The following is a 16,742-nucleotide window of genomic DNA, read 5'->3' as shown; positions in this document are numbered from 1 at the left end:
ACATGGCCACCTCCACGTTTTGCCCACTGGTACTGATGTTGTTGATTGGTAGTGCCCTGCCAACCAGTCCCCTTGCAAGAGCTCTTTCCCTAAAACAAGGCAAATGCTAAACTGTTACCTAACTGGCAAAGACTTTAGCACCCCTTTAAGCCCTTGGTAAATGCTACCTCTGGTACCCAGGGCATGTGTACTAAAGAGGGTCCCTCAGGGCTGAAGTATGCTACCCTAAGGGACCCACACACAAACTGCATGCAGACTGCCACTGCTGGATACGTGAAATGATGCAAGCCGTTCGAAAAACACAACATTGACCACTCCCTATTTGCAATGCCTAAGTACACTGCACGCACTATATGTAAGTCACCCCTACAGCAGGCCTTAGAGCACAAAGGCAGGGTGTAATATATTACATGTTAAGGCACACCTGCCTGAGCAGAAATGCCCCTGTGATGCCTAGATCCATTGCTAGACATCACAAGTGTGAAAGATATGTACTGAGCAGTGGTCATTATGAGTTACCCAGGTGCATGATGGCTACACTGAAAATGCTGATGTTTGGTATCAAACATCGTGTCATAATAAGTCTGTACTGATGCCAGTGGAGGATTTATGAAGACATGCATCCAGTGGACACTTTAGAGGTGCCCTCTGTATCCCTACTACTCACCTGGTGGGTTGGCTGACTGGTATCGTCCAGCATGCCACCAGAGATGAGATTCTGACTCCCTGCAGGTGACAGCCCGTGCTCTCAGAGGCAGGAAAGAATGCCTGCTCGACGGAAGGTTATCATACCTCCTCCAGCAGGATGGCTAGTGAATTTAGCATATCAATGCCAGAGGCTTAAACGCCTCTGCCACCTTTGATATGTGACCCTGGCTTTCCCCCAGACCTGTGAAACACCACCCCTTGCCCCGAGGCCCATTTGGCACCAGATCAAGCAGCAAATAAGATGTTAAGGAGACGTGTTCCTCTTAAAGGCTAGTCACACCTCTAAGGTGGGCTACCTGAAGTGCACAGCAAGAGAAGGGTTTCACCATCTTAGTTTTGGTGAAACTAAAGAATTCTGGGTCAGGGTTATGCCCACTTGCCACAGGAGGTAGTCTTATATGGTTGTTGTCACCCTAGTGGTAGGTAGCCCATTGGCTGCAACCAAATACTCCTCTTAATGCCACTAAATTGAGTCTTTTGGGGTCTCCTTGATGATCAGAGCCTCAGATTCAACTTCCTGGGAACTGAAGAGAATACAGATGAGCCAGCACTGCAAGAACTAAATTGGGGGCAAACCCTTCCTGTCTGCTTGCTCCTTGACAATTGCAAAGACCGGATGTATGACGTTACAACGCATACTTTTACAACGCATGCACTTACAACGCAATTTTTACAACGCAACATCCACTACAACGCATTCCATTACATCGCATGACACTACAACGTATTTTTAAAAACTACCTTTACAACGCATTCCATTACATCGCATACCACCTTTACAACGCATACAATTACAACGCATAATATTACATTGCATTTAAGGTAAGTATTGGATAGTATAGGGGTAAAAATTACTATTCTAACTCCAGGGGGTGCAACAGTAGGGTAAGTGTTGGATAGTATAGGGGTAAAAATTACTATTCTAACTCCAGGGGGTGCAACAGTAGGGTAAGTGTTGGATAGTATAGGGGTAAAAATTACTATTCTAACTCCAGGGGGTGCAATAGGAGGGTAAGTGTTGGATAGTATAGGGGTAAAAATTACTATTCTAACTCCAGGGGGAGCAACAGTAGGGTAAGTGTTGGATAGTATAGGGGTAAAAATTACTATTCTAACTCCAGGGGGTGCAACAGTAGGGTAAGTGTTGGATAGTATAGGGGTAAAAATTACTATTCTAACTCCAGGGGGTGCAATAGTAGGGTAAGTGTTGGATAGTATAGGGGTAAAAATTACTATTCTAACTCCAGGGGGTGCAACAGTAGGGTAAGTGTTGGATAGTATAGGGGTAAAAATTACTATTCTAACTCCAGGGGGTGCAACAGTAGGGTAAATGTTGGATAGTATAGGGGTAAAAATGACTATTCTGACTCCAGGGGGTGCAACAGTAGGGTAAATGTTGGATAGTATAGGGGTAAAAATTACTATTCTAACTCCAGGGGGTGCAACAGTAGGGTAAGTGTTGGATAGTATAGGGGTAAAAATTACTATTCTAACTCCAGGGGGTGCAACAGTAGGGTAAGTGTTGGATAGTATAGGGGTAACAATTACTATTCTAACTCCAGGGGGTGCAACAGTAGGGTAAGTGTTGGATAGTGTAGTGTAATATTATGCGTTGTAATGGTATGCGTTGTAAAGGTAGTATGCGATGTAATGGAATGCGTTGTAAAGGTAGTTTTTAAACATGCGTTGTAGTGTCATGCGATGTAATGGAATGCGTTGTAGTGGATGTTGCGTTGTAAAAATTGCGTTGTAAGTGTAGTGCGTTGTAAAAGTTGCGTTGTAAAGGTTGTTCCCCGCAAAGACCTGACTCGGCCTATAGCTGTGCATCATCCCCATCACTTGGAGGACTCCCCAGCACGTCAACAACCAGCTATCAACTCCCTTGGGGTGGAGAAGCCATCTTACTACATCTTCAGGCATTAACCACATCTGCCTGGTTCACTTTGTTGCTGGCCATCGGGCCCAATGAGGGAGCATCACTTCAGGAGGAAGCCTTCGTAGCTCTAGGTGGTCAGCCCCATCGCTCTGCTGAGTTTTGAGATGCTAGACCCTCTAGGGGCCTCCACTGCATCAATACCCTGAGTGCTGGGGCAATTGTATCAGCTAAGGCTTGTTTGTCGTCCAGACACCACCACTTTGGAAGCCTTTGTTTTTCATGAGGGACTTTAGAACAGATGAGATCCTTGACCAGAGTGGCCCTGCTGTCTTGTTCTCCTTTCTTCTGAGAAACTGACTGACAACTATGAGTGCCTCAACCTCCAGTGGCCAGTCAGCCAAGACCCTCTGCCCTGAGCTCGCTCCATGGCCTGGGGACGTGACTCCTGACTGTGTCATGTTGGCCTAGGGGTCCTCTTGACCTGAACCTCCACCCAAAAAGTCCCTCCTGGCAGCCTTTGATTTACAGGTACTAGAGGCTACCAATCAGACCAGCCCGTCTACACCCAGACACCCGAAAGCAGCTAACCTCATACTGCTGGTGGGACTTTGGACCTTGGCACCCAAGCACCTTAACTCCCAGAGAGCACCTCTGACATTAGACCGCAAGTATATGTTTGCTCTGTATGTGTTCGCTCCTCAAACATCACCTTCCGTATTCTCAACTATTGAGAGTTAAAAGGATTGTCTCAGGCCCCACAAAAGAATCAGCACAAACCAACAACATGTTACAGAGATTTAGACAAAGAGGATACCCAGAAGACATACTAACACAAGCCACAAAACGCAGTAAGGGAAAAACAAGACAAGAACTACTGGCGACACAACCCAGATCAAAGGAAGATCGAATAACATGCGTATGTAAATATTCCACCATGAGTCAGCACTATAAAAAAAAGAGTAAAGAGACATTGTATGTTACTAAAACTGGAAGAGGATTTTAGGAACATATTTGACCAGGAACCAATTTTAGCGTATACCAGGAGTAAAAATATAGGTGAACTAATAAGACACCCCATTAAGGATGTTTTACAAATTCCGTACAACGGCACCATACCATGTTGGAATTGCAACAGTTTTAATAACATATTCAAAGGAGCTCACATCACCCACCCTATGAAAGGGTATAAGATAAAACTACGGGTCAATGCCACATGCGATACATCCAACATAGTCTACATGCTCAAGTGCCCATGTGGGAAAGCCTACATAGGTCAAACAAACGTAAATTGAAGACTCGGATGAATGAACACAAGAGTAACATCAGGACTAAACAAATGAAGTCAGCAGTGGCAAATCAATTCATCGAAGCGCATCGTCACATCAGTGAACTGAAATGTTGTGTGTTAGAGATCATAGAAAACCAAGAAGGAAAAGACACTCGTAACATTTTATTACAACAAGAGAATTATTGGATTTATCATTTGAACACCCTACAACCGAATGGGATGAATGGAAGAGTGGAATTCCAATGTTACTTATAACTGACGCATAAACAGGATTGAACTCAGCCTAGGCGCTGACGGACATACTTGTAAAAAGCCTTGAGGATGTTAAAACATATATTTGTTTACTTTAAGATTGTGAGAAATATACAGTAGCAGTGTCCTCTAGACGCAAATGCAGAAGGTGCAAGCGCTTTTTACATAGGTTTCTTTCAAGACTGCTGGATTGACGTGTAGGTCTTGACTTTTCACTTATTAAGTTGCAATGGCACTATTATTTATAATGACATGACATCTGCTCTCAGAGCGCATTTTTGAAAAAACTCTCACCACAACTTTATTAATTTGCAAAGCCGTTCACATTAGGCATACGATAGTCCACTTTAAATTTCTAGTATAGGACGTAAGCGCGTAACCCGACAGCTACCATTTAACAGGAAGTCACGGCAGTGTACTAACAAACGTGGAATGCCGCTGCCCGCGTCCCACGCAGAGGGACATCAGCAGGGCAGCCCTCTAGTGGCCACCCGTCGGAGCCTCCCCCCCCCCCCCCTGCTCCGCCTCTCTCGTGAGGCCGCGCCTCGGGGAGGGGAGGCCCCCAATGGGTCTGGTTTGTGGAGGCGTGCATCGGGGTTGGGCGAGGCTGACCCCCCCCCCTTTATAAGCGTCTCACCCTCTCTGATCGCCCTCTGCTTCCCGCGCTCCTCCTGGCCACGCGAATTTGTTGTCGGCGCGGTCGTCGTCAGGGTTGTCGTCGGCATTTCCCACTACCCTTGCCACCGTTTGGACGTGGGACCTCCTGGAGCTGTTCTGCGGTGAGTGCATTTCTCCTCCCCACCCCTTCGGGGGCAAGGCTGCTAAGCCCGGCCATTGCTGTGGCTACGGCCGCCTGGGAGGGGGGGCAGGACAGCTCCAGGGGGCTTAGGGGAGCAGCTCCCTTCGCCGGTTGTTTCAGCTTTCTTTAGACCGGAGAGGGGATGGGGGGGGGGGGGGGGGCGGAGGCTCCATGCCGTCTAATGCGGCCTACCTGACTCCAGGGCCCTGGCACTCACTGGCCAGTTGTAGGGGGGGCGGCGAGCACCTCATGGCCACCTCCCGGCCTTATTCTGTTCGAGGCCGAGGCCTGAGCCTCATGTTGCGTGTGGGGGGAGCAGCGAGCGTCGCATGGCTTTCCCCCGCAGACCATTCCTGGCAGTGCCGATCTCATGACTCCGTTGGAGCAGTCACGGGGTGGCCTATCCTGGCACTAATGAACCTAGTGTTGGTATGAGAGTGGCGCGGGGTGGCACACTAGGGCAGTCCTTGGACGCATTGCAAGCGGATGTGTTTTAGAGCAGTCCATGAATTATCTTCGCAGGGGGGTGGGGGGGCGGCACGCGTCAGGTTGCTCCCACCCTTCGGTGCGCACCCAGCTCCTGGGCCCCGGTCCGCAGGGACTTGTGGTTGTGTGGGAGGGGAGGGCAGCGAGTGCCAGGTTGCTCCCCCCTGATGTGGCTCACCAATGCTGTGTCCCGGCGTGGGGTGCTGGGGAGGAGGGCGTTGAGCGGCGCAGTACTTCCCCCTCCGATGCTGCCCCCGCTCTTCCTCCTTCAATGCGTGCAGCCGCCATCCTTTTGAGAGGGCGGGAGTAGGCGCCTGGGTCAGATTGAATGTGCACCTTGTGCACTGATGCAAAGGACCCACCCTGACAACTTTCTACACCACGTGTGCAGGAGTGGAGCCGGAGTGCAAGTGCCTCCGGTGGGGGCTAGAGACTGCGTGGACCGGCCTTTAGCTGTAGACCATTAGAGTGCATTATGTCACGGTTAAACTCTTTCCTATCGAGGAAAACAACAGACAATGCTTTCCATTGCTGTTCTGCTGTCCTAGCGGCAGTAGGTACCATATGGTCGGGTCGGTGTTTGAGCCTAGACTTAGCACATGACCTTGCTCGCTTATTTATCCAAAAGGCAAGACTCGAGACTATACGGCTGTGCCGGTTTAAATTCTCATAGTCGGACAGCCCTTTAACCTGATTTGCGACTGCGGTAGCGCGCCCCTACAGCCAATGAACAGCTAGGTTTCCCGGGTACAATATTCATCTAAAAAAGTGTTTTGTGTTCTCATGTGCTCGTGTGACCCTAAAATAGCCGGGGAATCATAAATCCAACCGGCACTTTGAATTTCTTTTCTTTTGATTTGAATAGAGGGGGGCCTGACTGTTGTGAGGGAGCGGTGCGTACCAAGCTGGGCGGTCGCATGGGTCCCTCGCCCCCCACCCGGTCTGCCTGTAGGTTCCAGCCTTTGTCCCAGCCCTGGTCTGCTCTAGCGGGAGTAAGGATTGTGGCCCATCTCGAGTGCTACTTATTTATCTTATGTAACTACAACCATTGACAAAGCAACAGTCCTGATTTGTTGTAGGTATGATGTTACTTGTTATATTTACAAGTCTGGCGGCACACTAGTCAAAGCATAGATCCTGAGCGTACGTGGGCGACGGCGACGGGAGCCTCCCCAGAGCTGTGGCGGAGTTACAGGGCGATCTGGAGGCAGAAGGGTACAGTAAGGGTACCTCTGCGACAGGCGGTACAGTAAGGGTACCCCTGTCCGGCACAGTAAGGGTGCCCGAGCCAAGGTCCAGGAGCCAAAGGAGGTTCTGGGAAGACCACGATGGCGCCCCGTTAGTCCTTCGGGCGGTTGGGGGGCCTGACCAACCGGGGGTGTGCAATAACACGCTCCGCCCCCGTTAAAAGGGGCGGGAGTATTACACAGATCACGTGATCCAAAGGAGGATCTGGAAAATGTGCCGCACTGCCGGGCATCGACCCACCGTGCGTGCTGGCTCGTTAGGCGGGCGGAGCAGCGAGGGGCTGCTTGCCCTGGATCGCCCGTAAGATAACCCACTTATCGTCATACGTATGTTGTATGAAATAAACCTGCAGCAGTTCTTCACCCATAACGAATGTGTCAGTGTAATCTTTGGGTGACGTCTGTGCATGCGTGTTGAGTGGAGCGGATGACGGTGTGGTCACTATTAGTTTGCAGAGAGGAGTACGTAACTAACACTACCAGTAAGTCCGGCGGTTTTGGAGAATGTGAATGCAGCATTTGAGGTCACGCAATGGACTCAGTGAATCACGTATTTTAAGCCGTAACTGTAGGACTAAATAACTCTCACCACAACTTTATTAACACGCAAAGTGTTCACATTAGGCAAACGATAGTCCTCTTTCAATATCCAATATAGGACGTAAGCGAGTAAATCGACAGCCACCATTTAACAGGAAGTCACGACAGTGCACTAACAAACGCAGAATTATTTTGAAGAGAGGAGCATGTAACTTATACGGCCAGTAAGTTAGGCGGTTTGGGAGAGTGTCCATGCAGCATTTGAGGTCACGCGATGAACCCAGTGAACCACGTATTTTAAGCCGTAACCGTAGGACTCAAATATCAGCCGGCATGAGAGGGACGCGTCTAACACAATATAGGTACCCCGATTTAATAAGCATGAAACTCGCGCAGATATAGCAGCATGTTATATACAGTATGCACAAAATCTAGGCACTTTAGACACATCATGAAGGTTAGGTGGTCATATAAATTCAGTGGAGATTCCCCATCATTAAACAATGATTAATTTTGATTTTGCAGACAGTCCCCTGATGAAGGCTTCAGGCCGAAATGCATAGGGATGATGGAACGATGTTGGATTAATCAACCCAGGAATGTTGCATTTTGGGAAATGAAGTTTCAACAAATGATTGTGTAAAAAACAATTAATACAAAAAAGAATTCTTGAAAATAACTTTTTGACAAGTGTATTTATTTAAATATGGATAAGCTGACCTTTCAGCTTTTTTGACCTGTGCCCAGGGAAACACCCCATGGATATGGGGATGCTACCACATTACAATGCTGTTCAGCAGGGAGCGATACCCAGGAGCACGGCACACACGATAAACCTTGCATCACAAAACGGCAGTGCACGTTCCACCATACAAGTGCCCTCCTAAAGAATAACATTACAGCATTCGAGGTTCATAATTCAAAAAACATGAATTTTGTATTTTTACTGTTTTCTTGTAAAATTGATAACTCCTAAAGTATTTACCTGATTCTGGAGTTCTGGGTGTCTAAATTCCTATACAATCTGTGTTATTTTTAAAAAATTCCTCTCGGATTTCTTCTTGAGTGTGTGTCTCATTTACTGACTCTGTGTGTACAAGAAATGCTTAACACTCACCTCAGATCAGCAGTAGCTGCTTTCCCACACTACCACAAATAGAGCACTTGGGATTATTAAAGTAAGCCCTATAGCCCAATAAGGGTTGTGTGGACGTTTTGCATCGTGTGCCCTTACATTGGCACTGCTGCATAAAAAGCTGTCTTCCTACAGTTTGCACCAATCAGAGTGCATGATACACTAGAGCAGGTCCTTCCATGCTCTCAAGCAATCATCCAATGAAAATGCACTTCCTCGCGCTCCGCACAGTATGAGGTACGCTCCAGCCGGTCCTCCTGTGCTCATGAGCGTGTTTCAGGTGACGCACTTGAAACGCTGCTCTTGCCAATTAAAACAGTGTGCTCAAGCTGGTAACGCCGTGCTCTCCAGCGATCCCAAAATGGCCACGGTGGAAAAGAAAGGTAAGCCAGTCTCCAGTAGTAGTAGTAGTTCATCTACTGTTATCACCAAACGGTTCCTTGAAAGTATACACAGGCAACCATCGTCACACATTTAAATCGAAGATGAGTCCATTAATTGAGATGGTATCGTTCCCGTGCCACTTTGACGACAGATACACCTTTACAACTTGTCGCCAAGTGTTGCAAAGTAATAAAATCCAAGATAAAGGTGACAGCTCTTTCTTAGTGCAGGACAGCACCTGCTTTCAGCCAGGCAGTCAAAAGAGAAATGAATCTAAACATTCTTCACTCTAAAAGGGAACCGTGGAGACAGTCCCTCAGTTAAACATAAACAATGCATGAACCACAATAGCTAATTGAATGTAAACTTATTACAACACCCCCATTCTCCTGTTCCACTAACATGTTCTCCCCTCACCCTGTCCCCTCCATCCCCAGGGGGTTCCACCTAAATGGTTTGTTCTAATGTTGGGGTTATGAGGTCCTGGGCCAGCTGTGAAGAAAGTGTTAATGTTCCTATCTCATTTTCATGTTGTTGTGATAATAAACCACAATTCAACTTTAATTGCACCGGTGCGATCCTTTCAACACTTCCTATTACAGATATGAGCAGAAACTGAAGTTCCTGCCCAAAAGGTATTGCAGATAATGAGGTCATTTCACACACCATGTTGCTGCATGTGGAAATACTACATCCAGAATTACCATAAGTTTTTCTGGAGACAAATTGACTAGGTGACAAAAAACGTACGGAAATTGGTGTGGAAACACAGATCATTTTTGTTACTGTGCATTGCATATGGGATAGCTTGGATTCCCGTATAAGTGGTAGGGATAATTCCTCAAGCAAAATTACCTCACGGGTATTTCCAACAGCCTAGAAAAGTGGGCTGTATGCATTGGACTTGTGATATGTTCTGCCTAACGTGTCTTCCAATGCTCATCTATTCAAAGGTCAAATATATTCTGTGCTGTTTTGTATGTAAGATGTGTGGTGGCTAGTAGTATTAACAATCTGTAGTATTGTCATGTTATGTCTTTATGTTCCCTTTCACCTTATCGCTAGCTGCTCAGCCAGTGTGAGTGTTCCGTGTAGAAAGTTAGTGTGAGTGACATGAGTGGAATGCTTGGGTGCCTGCCGTGAGTGTGGTCAGTCGGAAGATGGGCTGAGCAGCTAGCTGGCTGCTCCTGCTGGGGCTTGCTGTAACTTCTACTTCTGGACTTAATAAATTGCATCAAACTCAACTTGGCTACATCATCTATGTCTCCTGAACACGTGGGGCCAGCACACTACATTTTGGCGACGAGCTTGATTAAATTTATCCTCGCTCTACGTGCCAACCAAGAGGAGTTAAGCTAAAGCTGATGGGTCTAAGAAGGAAGGAATTTGAAACAAGCAACAAGAAAATCAAGATAAAGAATCTGGTCAACACGCCTCGCAGCCCCACCAGTGTCCACTACACCGGACAGCCCCGGCGTGCTGTGCTCTGATGCTGCTTCTTTCATCTCCTGGATATGTGTTACTAAAGCATCCTACATCTTGTTGGAAATTTTACGCTTCATGAAACGTCTTTAGTTCCTCAAGAATCCAGGTAACCTGTTGCTGCATATGTGTTACTGTCTACATCATCACATTTAATGGAGTCATAGGGGATAAACGTTTGTGCGCTACTTCAGGCTCAAGGAAAATGCTGGTGGCATTACAATCTGCATTACGTTTTTTTTATGGTCTTCCTTTTTTTATGCTGGCGTGCTCAGCGTGCAGCCATCTTTAGGTTGGAGGCTCCTGCTTTTCAACATTGCTTGTGTGGTCTGTGATTTGCTGTTCTTCCAGTACTTTGCCAACCACGTTTTCAATAAAGATTGAACAATGTTGAAGCTAACCGGGAACGGTCTTTACTTCTGGCTTCTTGCTTGTTTCTTGGTAGTTAATGGTGATCAGCTTGAAGACAAAGGTACTTTTCTCTTGGTTATTACTACAACAATTTTCATTCAAGCCATGTCCTGGCCGGAATTCACTTTTTGGTAGATTCGAGGTTTGGGTCAAGCTTCGTTTTTAGGTCTCGCCTGGCGTAGGCTGCGCACATGCGCAGTCTCGCTGGCGAGATTTAATGAGATGGGGTATTTTCTGTAAGGGGCATTAAGCTCCGCACCTCTTTTCCATTGGCTGGCGTCACCGTTTATGCTAAACGGTGGCCAGCCATTGGAAAAGAGCTTGTTGTGATGTTTTCGCTCGGCTTTTTCTGCCGTCCCACTTGGACGGCCTCGCCCGCTTTCCTGCTGTAGTAAAAGGTTTATCATCTTTATGGGGCCAAACACATGGCCCCAAAAAGATAAGAAACCTTTAAGCAGGCGAGGCCACGGCATAAAAAGCGAAACGAAAATGTCATGGCGAGCCCATGTCTATGTCCATGCTTTCAGGGTTGCCTCGGAACGCTCATGCTCAGTAGCCCTGCTTGTCCTTTTTTGATGTCCATGCCTTAAACTCTGCTTCGTAATGCGCATGCTTACCCCTCCACGGCCCTGTGTTACTGAGGCAGCAGTTGTAGACATTCTTTGAGCAGACATGAAACAAAAGCAACCCGGTCTGGGGCCGCCCGGTAGCGACTGCAACTGCAGCAGCGAGAGCGGTGCCAAACAGTTGGGGGTGCGTGGCGGAGGCGGGGGGGCACACAAGCCTTAGGAGCCGGAGGAGAGCAGCAGCCCAGTTGCCTGGGCCCCCGAGCAGGAGGCCGCCCAGCCCGACGAAGACGATGAAGAGGACGGTGAGACTAGCCCCGCAGTTCCCGGGAAAGAGGAGGAGGATGAGGTAGATGAGGAGTAGGACAAGGAATCCGCTCCCTGCCTGAAGATACCCCCGTACAGCCCTCCGCGCCTCCTGCAGCTGCCCGCAAGACTTGGAACCTGTACGGGCCTGGCTGGGCAAGCACTACAAGAAGGTGAGAGTCCTTAATTCACAGAGGGCTTGTAATACCCGGGGAGGTGGGGTCTTGCATCTACAAAGGATATCAACAAGTGCCAAGAGAGCCCGTGGTTTTGTGAAGTTGAGGGAGGTATGACTTCAGTAGAGCAGCTATTCAATAGAGCGCAGGAGTTTCATAATGGCCCCACATTACCTCCCAAGGAACTGTCTGATGCACGCTACAGTTTAATCGCACATTCATCACCTCCCACCAGCATTACATCACAGAACCTTAAATCAAAGTTCAGCCTAACTACTGCATACCACGACCAATGGCAGATCCTATGGGAGTGATGGCAACGGGAGCCCAAACCTATGCCAAAGAGACTTATATCTCACTTATTATACACTGCATACCTGGCCTCCTAAAGCACCAATGAGAGTCAGTGATATCAACCTTTAATATTTTCTGTACATGCAATAGGTCTCGCATTATTAAAGTTTGAGCTATTGGTGTTGCATTATTTAGCAATGCCAATAGCTCAAACTTTAATAATGCGAGACCTATTGCATTGCAAATGCTTGTTTTCAAAGGATTTCAACACTCGTAGGAGACTGGACTTCAAATGTTGCTACAAGCATCTTCAGTGGGCGTCATCTATTCACCATTGGGCTATTCCTTCTTAAGTTTGTGTGACACTCTTTTGCATCTTAGTGCTCTTTGGTGATTTGGACCGCCTGTCCCACTAGATCGGGGTGACAGGCACACCATTGACATTTTTGTCATACAAGTTTTTGGTGCATGTCTACATGATTTAACGCTAAAATGTTTTCTTTCATAGGAAAAAGAAACTTATGAATTTACAGTGAATTGTTATTGCTGTATGCCAATATTGTTGTTTTGCATTCCACATGTACATTTCTGACATTGTATCCTTGCCTAAGGGATGGGAATGGGTCTTAGTCCCATGTCTCTTCTTCACGTTATTGTCACTGATTAAGGGGTGTATTCCCTTGCTACGTTTGGTATGGGTGTCAGCCCCATTTCCATGTCATTAGTCTCCACATCTTTGCTGTTAACCCTCTTGCTGTTTGGGTTATGGGGTGTTCACCCCGTTTACATGTGTTGGGCACTTCTTTGATTTTTGGGTGTGTTTGAGGTGTCAGTCCCGCCACCTCGTTGTACGTCATGTTGTGTGTAAGTCGCCCCATGCCTCACCTTGCTGTGTCCAGTGTGTAAGCTGCCCTGCGCCTCACTTTGCCTTTTTGTTTGTAAGTCGCCCAGCACCTCACTTTGTCCTGTTGTGTGTAAGTCACCCCGTGCCTCACGTTGTCAAGTTGTGTATAAGTCTCCCTGCGCCTCACTTTGCCTTGTTGTGTTTAAGTCGCCCTGCGCTTCACCCTGTGCTTTTGCGTCAACCTGTTGTGTGTAAGTCACCCTGTGCTTCACGTTGACGTAATGTGTGCGTGTGTCACACTGTGCTGCACCTGTGTTCTTTTCTTGTGCTGCACATGTTCTTGGGTGCTAGTCCTGTGCAACATTAGTCTTTACCCTGCTTAGCCTATGGGTTAGTCCCATCTTAGCATGGTCCCTTACATGAGGGGTGGCGTTTTGGCCACAGTCTCCTTAGTTGAGGAGTACTTCCTTGGATGTCATCCATCCATTGTGTGGAGTCTTGGGGTACGTTTTTCTCTTTACTCTTTTCACGTGTGTCTTGCTCACTTGTCATTTGTGAGTTCTTCTTGTGTTATTTACCTTTTCTTTGTTCACTATAAAAGGAGGAGGATGGTGTTAGTATGTGTTTCTATTCTTTCATCCTTCTTTCCTCCTTTGTTTGTCTGTTTTTCCTCTCGTGATGTGGTTTTACCATTCATCCCAGGGTTTATGGACTGCTTTCATCTTTTGTACATTGCTGTGTATAGTTGTTTTAATTTTAATGTGTTTCTATTTATTTTTCAATATAAAAGGGAGAGGATATGCAGTATTCTCATGTTATCCTTCATTAGGATTTCCAGTCTTAGCCAAGTAATTGTGCCTAGCTCATTGCCACCACAGTGCACAATCATGGAATGGAACGGAACAGTATTTGTTGTGTGCACTTAGCCCAAAGGCGGCAGAGTGCTGAGTCCGGAAAGAAAGCATCTTCTGAAACCAAGAGAGCTGCAATCACAGGAGGAAAAAGAGACAGGTTTTCAGTTGCTTGGGAAAAACCCCAAAGGAGTCCAACCTCGCAATGTGTGCCAGCTGAGTGTTTCACAATTCAGCTGCTGTGACTGAAATGGAATGACCGCCACGCCAGGCTTTGCAGAATCTGGGGATGGACACCTTCCTAAGAGATGTGGATCAGAGCTGTCTTCTAACAATGGAGTGCTGTTCTCGGATGCGCAGGTCCTTGATGATGGCGAACCAAATAGACCATGCAGAGTGCTTTATATATCACTCGCTTCCTGACCGGCAGTCAATGGAGGAAGGGAATGCCTTCCCTCACTGAAAGCTGTGTAGGTCCATTTAGTGCCGGACTAGCCGCATTCGGGATGACCTGCAGTCTATTCTATGAGGTCTTTTTGATGTTAAGGTAGAAAGCGTTGCAATGGTCTAAGTGCGATGTAACTAAGGCAAAGATCACTGCTGCTTTGAGTTCAGTAGGAATAAGCGGGAAAATGTTTTCAGGGTTTTGATAATGAAAAACAGGAGCTAATTGGTCCTGCTGACCAAAATGTTAAAGGTGAGGGTGTTATCAAAAAACCCCCGCATTTTTTACAGATTCAACTGGTGTAGGTAGGGGCACACAGGCCTCTGGCCACTAGTGTTCTGACCATACTGAATGCTGTACCTCAAAGACCAAGATCTCAGTTTGCTCAGCATTCAATTTTCAGCAGTTATCCTTCGTTCAGTTGCTAATGCCTTTCATACAGAGTTTGAAACTATTTTCTACCAGTGGCAGATCATCTGATATGTAGATGATGATTTTGGTGTCTTCCGCACAGGATAACCCTTAAAAGCCAAACAAACGCACCAATTCAGCTGGGGACAACATTCAGGTTGAACAAAGAGGGGCTGAGGGGGGATCCCTGCGGAACTGCACAGTGGAGCTGCGATGCCTCTGCTCTGAAATCAGCACGAGGTCTGGATGTTGCAAACTGCAATCCTTTCAAATCAAGGCACCAACTGATGCCACTTTAACCCTCTCTGGCCAACCCAAGTGATGTCTATATTAGATAATCCTAGATTCCTGTCAGTGCCACTCTTTCTAGCACTCTCTCTGACCCAAAACACAAAACTATGGCCCAGAATCAAGACTCTGACCATTTTGGAGACAAGCAGGAGCAGTACACTGGAAAAGGCTGCAGGAGAAGGGGCAGTTTTGAAGATGAAAGGCAGCTAAAATTGAGGAGAGCAAGTAAGATATCAAAGGACATATTAGATTTAATGGTGGAGATGTGCAGGGAACTAAAATTAGGTAGTGACTTTAATTTTAAAAAAACGACCTTTGTGATTGGCTTTCAAAAAATCAAAAGAAGTTATGTTGCTTGGGATATGTTTGGAATTGCTAACAGTCAACTACAGCTGCTACACTTAATGGGAAGTTAGTATGCTGCTTAGAGACAGTCATGTGAACTTTTCACCTACTTATACACAGAGACTACTGGTAACATGGTTACTATGGTAACAGGGCTAAAAGAGTGTGGGGGAAGGGAACAAAAGGGACTGCAGTGTGAAACTGAGAAGCAGACTGGTGTAAATAAATTGCTCAGTAGAGAGTGCATGTGTTGTAATTGGTAATATTTTAGAACACCAAATTAGAAATGCTATGCATTAACAGCAAATTGTTGAATCTGCTGTTAATTGGGAGCAGATTCAACAATCCTCTAAGGACTCATGTCAATCTGCTGTTCCTTCACAGATTTACAATGGGACCATGCTGAGCACAGAGGTGGATCAGCAGATGCACACAAAATCCTACCGGATTGGGCATCTTTACAGGAAACATGGAAGGGGTTACAAATAGTGACCATTTAGGAGTGGTATAACAAAAATAAAAGATGAAAGGAAATCTTTGATTTGCTAAGCATAGGCGTATGAGTAAGAGCACATTAAGAAGGGCGGCCATTTTAGGTGTTTTCTATTGAGAGGGGAGGAGATTGCCATAGGTCTGACTGGAGAAGTTGGACAACTGCAAAGAGATTTTACAGGCATGTTAATTAGGTTGTACTATACAGAAGAATACATTTTGTTTTTAAAAGTGTGAGTGTATGTACACTGAAAGAAAAAGCGTAGCCTCTGCAAACTCCAGTAAAAGGCAAAATAGAAGGGAGCTTAGTGGAGAGCATTAACTCAAATGTAGTGAGCAAGAAACGAGGCAGAGGAATTGCTATACTGAAAATATAAATATTTTAGAGAGCCAGAATGAATGAATGTGTTGGAAATTAGATGTGTGTGCTTGCTTATAGTATGTATTTTATTAGTATGTAATCTGCAGCTAGTCACACACTCAGGCAGGCACTTACACACCCGATTACACTCCCACAAAAGAACATATGTACCCACCACTCATATAGCCAGACAGTGACTGACACACTCAGTTTTTCACCCTTAAGACCATTCATATACCCATTTACTCACCTATACATCCACTTTCATAGTCATTCACACACCCATAAAGACACTGTCAAACCCACTCACACATCTATCCACCCATTTGTGTATTCAACACTCAGTCAGTTACACATGTACTAATACACTCATACACCCAGTTATACAGTCAGTCAACCACTCATACAGCCAGTTGCACACACAGTTACAGTCAGCTTTCAATCCATAGAGCCAATCACATATCCATTTAGAAACCCATACAGTCACCAACACACCCAGTCATACACCAACACAGCTATATACACATCCAGTGACACACCAACAGAGCCACAGATACATTCACGGATATATCCACTCAAACACTCACACACCCAGTCACCCACTCATACAGCCACTGATATACCCATTCATACACACATACTAAAGCACTTAATCAGCCTGTTACACACTGACATAGGTACTTATGTAGCTATTGATTTGCTTATAGTATGTAATTGTAATACTCTGTTTGTGCCACATGCCTGCTCATGCT

General features: G+C 46.4%; 1 long non-coding RNA gene across 2 annotated transcripts in view; it reads left to right on the top strand.

The window, feature by feature from the left end:
* The window catches only part of LOC146788774 (uncharacterized), a 226,266-nt gene that overhangs the window by 44,506 nt on the left and 165,018 nt on the right, over positions 1–16,742 (top strand). Inside the window, exon 1 of one of the 2 annotated variants that reach the window (XR_014969980.1) lies at positions 8,690–8,714. The exons of the other annotated variant lie outside the window; for it this stretch is intronic. This is a non-coding gene — a long non-coding RNA (uncharacterized LOC146788774). Of the gene's footprint in view, positions 1–8,689; positions 8,715–16,742 lie in introns of those variants that run through there. 2 annotated transcript variants of the gene reach the window in all.

The sequence above is a fragment of the Triturus cristatus genome, chromosome 10 (assembly GCF_964204655.1).
Source record: "Triturus cristatus chromosome 10, aTriCri1.1, whole genome shotgun sequence".
NCBI classification, from domain to species: domain Eukaryota; kingdom Metazoa; phylum Chordata; class Amphibia; order Caudata; family Salamandridae; genus Triturus; species Triturus cristatus.
This window is presented reverse-complemented; position numbering and strand designations above follow the sequence as displayed.